Genomic DNA, 9,399 nt, shown 5'->3' with positions numbered 1-9,399 from the left:
ATCATGACCTGAGCCGAAGGCAGCGGCTTAACCAACTGAGCCACCGAGGCACCCGGAATATGGAATTTTGAGTAGAAGAATATCACTTCTCTTAAGTCTTTCTGACATTAGGTATGGTGAGTTTTTAATTAACAAAACAATCTCGCTAATTCCTCTTTTTTGCTGTTGTTTTCAAAGATATTTTAAAGGGAAGTTGGGAGAGACTTTGATGGTGTTATGTTGGTAAAAGGAAACTGGGGCCTTAAATAAGATGGGGTCTTGAGGCCTAAAGAAGACACAGAGAAAGGCCACCTCTTTAATTTCATTGGTAGAGCCAAGAGACCGTTATTGGAAGCAGTGTCGCAAGGAAGTGCCAAATAAGATCCCAGGGCAAACAGGATCACCAGTCCATCTGGGGCTAGAGTTGGAGATAAAGCTTGGCTATAAAGACAGGAAACTGGTGGGATATGGTAGAGGAAAAAGTCTGAAGCATGAGGATCATGCTAGAGTGTCATGGAACATGCTAGAACAGGTGAGAATAGTTCTTGAATTAGTATGTTTGACAGCATCAACTTTAGACTCAGACTGTCTTGGTGCACCGTGTAAGTGTCAGGGATTCTTGTTTCCGTTACTGCAGCTGACTATAGCATCATATGTACTCATGTCCACTCAGGATATGAGGCTTCAGGAACATTTAAGAGATGATAATTATTTAACATCTTACTATAATATAACCAGTTCCGGGGCGCCTGGGTGGCTCAGTGGGTTAAAGCCTCTTCCTTCAGCTCAGGTCATGATCCCACGGTCCTGGGATTGAGCCTGGCATCAGGCTCTCTGCTTAGTGGGGAGCCTGCTTCCCTTCCTCTCTCTGCCTGCCTCTCTGCCTACTTGTGATTTCTGTCTGTCAAATAAATAGATAGTCTTAAAAACAAAAACAAAAAACCCTTTTATAATATGACCAGTTCAGTGCAGCATGAAACAAAAATAGGAGACAGAACTTTTGGAAAGGAGTAGATAAAATTCTCATTTTGTATAAGTGATATGACTGTGTGTTTAGAAAACCTAAGGGAACTGATTAAGTGCTCAGTAATGAACTGAGTGACCCTGAGCGTGTTACTTCCTCTCACTGAACCTCAATTTTTTCATTTATAACTTAGAATAATAATGATAAATAACAACAGGGTTACGGTGAAGATTCAACAGGAAAGTATGTATAAATACACAGCATACTGCCTGACATTTGGCAACTGTTCAAAACTAGTATAATTTTATCATTTTTTATTGCTATTTTTATTATGGCAACTTATAGGACAGATTTTTAGGTCAGTAACTTTTCTGTATATCATCTTTAAACAGCTAAAATATGATGGAGAGATGTCTCTCTTATAGTAGGAAAAGAAGCTTATAAAATTCTTTACAAAAAATACACTAGATTCTATGAGGAAAACTCCAAAATGTACTCAGAGAAAAATAATAATTTGAGTAAGTGAATGAAGCTACCATCTTTCTGAACAAGAAAACTCCGTATTCTAACAATCAAGTTTAACAAAATTCCAGTTAAATCTCAATTCAAATTTTGGGACAGAATTTTACCTAATGATTCTAAACTTATCTCATTGTTAGAATGAGTGACAAGATGAGCTTTGGGCAGTAGTTAGCAGACTTGATTGCATTAAGAGCCAGGTCTTTGAAGAATAAAAATGTTCACCTGCCACATTTCTCTCTCTCTCTCTCTTATTTTAAAGATTTTGTTTTTAAGTGATCTTGATACCCAAAGTGGGGCTGGAACTTAAAATCCTGAGATCAAGAGTCTCTTGTCTATGGACTGATCTAGCCAGGCACCCCCAGATTTTTCTCTTTCAACATGAAAATAGTTATACTGATTCCATGAAAAAACAAACAAACAAACAAACAACTCTTACTCTGTCTACTCTATTAAAGAATGCCAATAAGAAAATAAGTGTTTCTTTTTAGTCCTTTTTTTTTTTCTTTTTAGTCCTTATTACTTACCTTATTACCTTATTGCTATCTGGGGATATTGAAGAATTAGGGATTTTTTTTTATTCCTACATTTCTGAGTTCACCAAGTGACATATAATACCATTTCTTTTTCCACACTTGGAAAAAACCTTGCGAGTAGGTTTTATTTATTATCAGCTTTACTTTTTTTTTTTAAAAGATTTTATTTATTTATTTGAGAGAGAGAGAGAGAGAGAGCACAAACAGGAGGAGTGGCAGAGGGAGAAGAAGAAGCAGACTCCCAGCAGGGAGCCCCACACTGGGCTGGATCCCAGGACCCAGGGATCATGAGTTGAGCCGAAGGCAGAGGCTTAATGGACTGAGCCACCCAGATGCCCCTATCAGCTCTATAGAGGGAAAAACAGATTACTTACCCAAGAGAACTTGACAAAGCCAAAGAGTGAGCCAGTGGCAAAGGCCAGAGTTAGTCCACTCTATTGACTATAACATTCCCCGTGGATCTAATGAGCCAGATCCCGTGCCAGGTAACAGGGACGCAGACCTCGCACACCTGGGTCCTTCCTGACCCGGGTTCCTCCTACCTCCTACCTCTGCTGGTAAGGGCAAGGTGAGCCCCATGCAACAACCTGAGCACCTTGCTCCCTTGGTGAAGGACGTTCTTTTCCACCAGGCCCTGGTCTTTCCCAGCTGAGGCAAATCCTTGTTGTCCTAGAGACTTCTTCCCCCCTTGTAACAGATAGAATGTTTTTAAATGATTCCTGGCTTGTGTTTCCTCACGATAAGCTGGTTTCTGTTTCCTGAACCCTTTCCACTCCGGAGGCAAGGGCAGGAGTCACCTCCGGAAGAAAGAGGATATGGTGAAGGGGAATGTTCTGTCAGACAGGAAGGGGAGGGGCAAAGTCTGCCCTTCTTCTTATGGTCATTGCAGAACAGAATGGAGCTGGAGGTATGAGAGTGCCAGGTTAGGTGTGTTCAGATGTTCTTTTTGGGGTCCAAGACAAGGTCACACAGTATGGTTGGGACAGAGAATGGAGTATGTTTTCCTAAACCGCTGTTGATTCTCAAGAAGTGGTACCACACCCTCCCGCAGGTGAGTTTCATGGATTGGGGAAGATACAGAAGGGGTTGACTTGAGGACTGGGAGCCTTGTGGGTCCCAAAGGGGCAAAAGTGGGAGGATCCGGCAGCAGAGGCTTGGGTGTACCCACTGGGCAAGGGTACAGTTCAAGGGTGAGGTATAGCTCAGAGGAGGTGTGACTGTAGGAAAGAGAGCCCGCTGGACACTTGACAAGCCCTAAACTACTCTAGCAGCAAACTTATACCAAACACACATGGGACCTTGCCTCTAAGGCCAGCAGCCGCCTGGACAGTGCACCATCTAAGCACCTTTTATCTGAAAGACATCAAGAAGATACATAAATCGTGCCCATCTTCCCAGAGCAAAGAAGAAAGGTGGTTGAGATAACATTTACGAGAGATGGAGTATTTTATCTAAAGGCATTTACTCAACCAAATAATTTTTTATCAGCCCTAACGGGAAGCAGAACTTTGGACCAGTTGCTTACACTGAAACAAACCTGCATAAATGGGAAAAAATAGAAATAATGTGAAGAAACGAAATCAAGCTTTCCTCTTGATACCTGAGAAATGAAGAGGGTGGAGTAGAGGAGGGATATCTGCTTGCAAATGAGCAATCAAAGGGAAAAAACTTGAAATTGTTTTTGCACATTTGAATTGTATAATTTTACAACCTTGCTGCATTCTATATCCTCCATGTTGTAGGAACTGAAAGGTTGCATTTAAAATCAAGTGGGCCTTTGGGAGCCATGGATTTCAGAATGATTATCACTATCTCTAAAGAAATGAATTACAGCAAAATAGCAGTTACCATTGTGGCTATTGACAGATTTCTTCTGCGTATGCAATTTAAAACAAATTATGTTCTGGGGAGGGACATCTGGGTGGCTCAGTTGGTTGAGCATCTGATTTTTTACCTCAGCTTGGGTCTTGATCTCAGGGTTGTGATTTCAAGCTCCACCTGGGCATGGACACTACTTTAAAAAAAATTGAGGGGGAAAGAGGGTGCTCAAAAGGAATAAATAGATAAATAAATAAAGCTACTGCATCAGGATAACTGACCATAGCTTTCCGGGCCAATCTATAAAAATATGTCTGTGTCGTCCTCAGTCAATATTTAAGCAAATTAAATGAACTCTTTAGAGACTGTATTCTTTTCTATTCTAGACAATAAACCTTTGTGTTTTTATAATAGTCTAGAATTTACCTTTTCTATCTGATGCAAAAAGTTAATCTTGTGACACGGGGGGAGATGTACTAGTATCTCCATTTTTCAAGTCTAGAAATGTCCCTTGGCGTTGAGATTCCATATTGAATAATCCATAACTTGGGACAGTATGCCCACGTTTGCCCCCACACCTTTACATTTTATGGATCCTATCAGGTATTATAACAGTGCCCATGGAAAACAGCCCCACGTTGGTGTTACATGGGTCTAAAAGATTCTAACCCAACTGAGAATCCTTTTGGAGGAAGCCTTTGTGAGGTGTTTTAATCTTATAAAACTGATTAGAGCAAAAGGGAAAGAAACCTGTCCTAAAGCACCTAAACATAGAAACTTCTTTTGTATCCTAGGTGTGGCTTCCACAGACCAAGCTGTGATGCTGTATTGGTCTGACAGAACCTTCACTTCAATGATGTCTGTCTGAAATGTCTCCAGATGACTTCTGTACTGTGAAATAGAGCCAAACTGTGGAAACAAGCAAACAAAATGTCCTAGGATTGCTTATGGCTGTAGAGCCATCAAGCAGGTAAGAGAAATAATGTGCAAACCCAGGCCTTCTGATCTCTAGTCCAGTGTTTATTTCATAGCACCAGTGATTTCCAGGGCGTTATTTCTGGAACCTTCTTCCTCCCAAAACACGAGACAGGATAGGATCAACTACCCTGATTCGAGTGGGAATGAGGTGGAATCCAGAGTCCTGGCCACTCCTTCCCAGTCCCTGGAGCACCTCCATGGAGGTGTCTCTGCAGCACCCCAGGACTCCACTGAAAACCACTGCCCTGTGCCACGCTACTCCCAAACCACTTCAACCTCCCCCATTTCCAGCTATAATTACATGGTGTTGAGAACAGAGAGCCTGACATCAGCTTGTGAGACAAGTAATTTTGGGCACAGAGTAAATCACAAAAATGACAGTATGGTGAGAAGAAACATGCCAACTGAATTTAAAGATATAGACATGGTTTAATTGCTCCTCTTACAATATACCATCATTACTGTCTGCTCAAGTGCTTTGGGGCAATTGATTGCTGAGATATTGTAACTTTCCATGATGCAAACATTCAACTGCCCATTCAGAACTGAGATACATGAGGAGGAGTCTTCTATGGCAAACATCCGTTATGCATTAAGGCTGTGTGCCCCACATCTGAATGAGAAAGCGGGGGTGGTCAGGAGAGGAAATTCTGCAGAAGGTGGCAGTGGCAAGACCGCCAGCAGACCACTCTGAGCTGGTTCTCCTTCAGTCTGGCCGCATGTGAACTCTGTACAGCAGTCCAAAGGATGATGCCAATGAGGAGAGGGCCTCTTGTCAGAAACTCTGTCCTAATCCAGCCATTTTTAAAGCTGCCTCACAAGAAAGGAGAGACTTGGGGCTCTTCACACATTCTGGTGACCCCACGCCTGGACAAAAGAGTTTTGTAAAGGAACTCTTTGTAGGAGGACTCTGTCCCACCTTGTGTATACCACCTCTGCAAACATGATTTTTAAGGTTTTCATCATTGGAACACATTCTGTAAGTTGGAAAAAAAGAAGAAGAATTGTAGAGAAGGGTTAATAATGAATAGCAGTCCCCACTCCCAAGAGGGAAAATTATTTTTAACTCTTCTAGTCACTTCTGTTTTTATTCTTATGGTGATTGCCTCATGTCTTTAAATAATATGCTAGCATTGCTATTTCTTGATGTAGTATTTTCTGAAATTAACTGTTGAGTCCATACTATGAAAGATGAAAATTTAGCTTGGCTCTACCTCTTCCCCAGCCTCTTTCCCAATAGATTTGTGTTCTTTTTTTTTTTAAGTTTTTATTTTAGTTCCAGTTAGTTAACATACAGGGTTATATTAGTTTCAGGTGTAGAATCTAGTGATTCAGCAATTCTGTACCTCACCTGTTGCTCATCATGACAAGTCACTCCTTAGTCCCCATCACCTGTTTTACCCTCTCCCTATTGCCCACCCCTCTGGTAACCATCAGTTTGTTCTCTGTAATTAAGAGCCTGTTTCTGAGTTCATCTCTCTCTTTCTCTTTGCTTATTTGTTTTCTTTCTTTCTTTTTTTAAGATTTTATTTATTTATCAGAGAGAGGTGAGAGAGAAAAGGAGGGAGCAGGGGAGGGGGAGGGAGAATCAGACTCCCCACTGAGCAGAGTCCGCAGTGTGGTCAATCTTGAGCCCAAGGCAGGTGCTTGGCCAACTGAGCCTCCCAAGTGTCCATTTGTTTTGTTTCTTAAATTCCACATATGAGTAAAATCATATGGCATTTGTCTTTCTCTGACTGACTTATTTCGCTTAGTATAAGACACTCTAGCTCCATCCATGTTGTTACAAATGGCAAGATTTTGTTGCTTTTCAAAGATTTTATTCATTTATTTTAGAGAGAAAGAGCAAGAGTGAATGGGGGGAGGGGCAGAGAGAGAGAGAAAATCTGAAGCAGATTCTGCATGGAGCATGGAGCCTAACACAGGGCTCAGTCTCAAAGCCCTGAGGTCATGTCCTGAGTCAAAATAATGAGTTGTACACTTAACCTGACTGAGCCACCAGGTGCCCCATTTTATTCCTTTTTTTTTTTTTAAACGACTGACTAATATTCCATTGTACACATATACCACTTCTTTATCCATTCCTCAGTTCATGGAAACTTGGGCTGCTTCCAATTTATGTTATTTTGAGCTCTTCTTTTGGTTACAGTTACAATTTTAAATGAACACCTTCATTTCTTGTTCTGTCAACTATTGACTTTATCTCTTTTCCCTCCTATTTTCTTTTACCTCTCCTTTTTTTTAGAGGTTTTTTTTAGCCTGACATCCGGAAGAGGGATTTTTTTTTTTTTTTTTTTAGTATTTTATTTATTTACTTCACAGACAGGAGATCACAAGCAGGCAGAGAGGCAGGCAGAGAGAGAGAGGAGAAAGCAGGCTCCCTGCTGAGCAGAGAGTCCAACGGGGGGCCCAATCCTAGGACCCCGGGCTCACAACCCGAGGCTTCAACCCACTGAGCCACGCAGGCACCCCGCACCTCTCCTCTTGATTTCTGTCACTCAGTCTGTCATCCTTCTGTTGTCAATGGCCATGACCTTTACATTCTGCTATGAAACTGAAGTTGACCCTTGAACAATACAGATTTGAACAGTGCAGGTCCACTTATATGTGGATTTTTAAAAAAATAAATACAATACAGTACTACAAATGTGTTTTCTTTCCTTATTATTTTATTAACAACATTTTTTTTTCTGTAGCTTGATTGTAAGGATATAGTATATAATACATATAATCCACTGTTTATATTATTGGTGACGTTTCCAGGTAACAATAGGCTGTTAGTAGTTAAGTTCTGGGGGAATCAAAATTTATTCAGGGATTTTTGACTATGTAGGGATTTGCATCTCTAAGCCTTGTATTGTTCAAGAATCAACTATATAACTAAATCTTTAGATTAATTCTAAGAATTGAAAATCAGGGGCACCTGGGTGGCTGTCATTAAGTGTCTGCCTTTGGCTCAGGTGATAGATGATCCCAGGGTCCTGGGATCCAGCCCCTCATTGGACTCCCTGCTCAGTGGGAAGGCTGCTCCCTCTCCCACTCCCCCTGCTTGTGTTCCCTCTCTCGCTCTCTCTCTCTGTTAAATAAATAAATTAATAAAATTTAATAAAAATAAATAAATTAATAAAATCTTTTAAAAAAAGAAAAAGAATTGAAATTTAATTAACTATGTTTATTATAATAATGGCACATGCTGTTGGTTGCCTACCTAGCATCTCCCCTAACCTCATTTAACAAAATCTAACAAGACCCTGAGTTTTTCAGGTGTTACCCTCAACCACTTAGCCAAAATTTTCTGGGCCAAAGGATTCCAGATGGGCTATTCAGATTTCCTCAAATTTGGGTCTGCATCAGATTGACCTAGAAGGCTTATTAAAACAGACTGCTGAGCTACATTCACAGATATTCTGATTCTATAGATCTGAGGTCGAAGAATTTGCATTTCCAGCAAGCTTCTAGGTTAATGCTGATTTTGCTAGTTTGGGGTCTACGTGATGTATGGCCATTACAGTAACTAGGGTATTGCTCTGGCTGTTTTAATAGTGATCAGAATAAATGGACAGAATTTACTTCTCTATCACATAAAATTCAAAACTAGAAGTGTAAGAGGATTAGCTTGGTGAAAATACCTTGTATCCCAAGTTTCCTTCTATCTCTTGCTTTGTTATCTCCTTAGAAATTGCCCTCATCTTATTTTTAAAGCTGACTCACTACTACCTAACCTTCATACTAGCAAAAGGGAAAATGTGAGGCAGTGGAGAGCATATAACTTTTTTTTTTTAAGACTTTATTTTGTAAATATTTTATTTATTTATTTTTGCAAGAGAGAGTGAATGGGAGCATGAGTGTGGGGGAGGGGCAGAGGGAGAAGCAGACTCGGCTCAATCCCAGAACCCTGGGTTCATGCCCTGAGGTGAAGGCAGACTTAACTGACTGAGCCATCCAGGCACCCTAAGATTATTTTATTTCTAAGTAATCTCCACACCCAATGTGGGACTCAAACTCACAACCCTGAGATCAACAGTTTCATGCTCCACTGACTGAGCCAGCTAGGTGACCCCATACTACTTCTTTTATTTATTTATTATTTATTTTTCTTTAAAAACAATTTATTAGTTTTTGATCACAGAATGCAGGGGAAAGCATAAAGGCAGTGCCTGTGACCCCTTGGCTTCCCAGGCTATGCATCTGGAACCACCTCTATACAACATCAGTCTTGGCCATACTACTTATTTTAAAGGAATAGTCCAGAAATTGCCCACAACATCTCCAATCATATCCTATTGGCCAGAATTTAGTCTCATGGTTACACTAGGAACAAGGGAAGCTGGGAAATGTAGTTCCTAGGTTGGTGATTATGTGTCCAGATAAAATTCAAGGTAGTTCTGTTATTGAAAGGAAGGAAGAAGAGAATGGATATCAAGTGGCAATTAGCAACCCGGGCATTCTGGTTCCATTCTCCTTTACAGCAATTCTTTAGAGGAACACATGACACACCTTTAGCCAGTGAGACAGGAAAAGATGTCTGCTGAGGGTTTCTGAGAAAGTATCCTTTTCTCCAGGAGAGACATAGTATCTTCTTTGGGGTTCTATCATGTTGGATGC

The 9,399-nt window shown here is 40.7% G+C and overlaps 1 long non-coding RNA gene across 1 annotated transcript in view; it reads left to right on the top strand.

Moving 5' to 3' along the window:
- Positions 1-31: 31 nt before the first annotated feature.
- Positions 32-9,399, top strand: part of LOC122903012 — a 29,668-nt gene continuing 20,300 nt past the window's right edge. Inside the window, exons 1-2 of the long non-coding RNA XR_006383905.1 lie at positions 32-111; positions 4,611-4,786. This is a non-coding gene — a long non-coding RNA (uncharacterized LOC122903012). The remainder of the gene's footprint in view (positions 112-4,610; positions 4,787-9,399) is intronic.

Source organism: Neovison vison, chromosome 3 (assembly GCF_020171115.1).
Source record: "Neovison vison isolate M4711 chromosome 3, ASM_NN_V1, whole genome shotgun sequence".
Lineage (NCBI taxonomy): Eukaryota > Metazoa > Chordata > Mammalia > Carnivora > Mustelidae > Neogale > Neogale vison.
The sequence above is the reverse complement of the archived record's forward strand: the minus strand, read 5'-3'. Positions and strand labels throughout refer to the sequence as shown.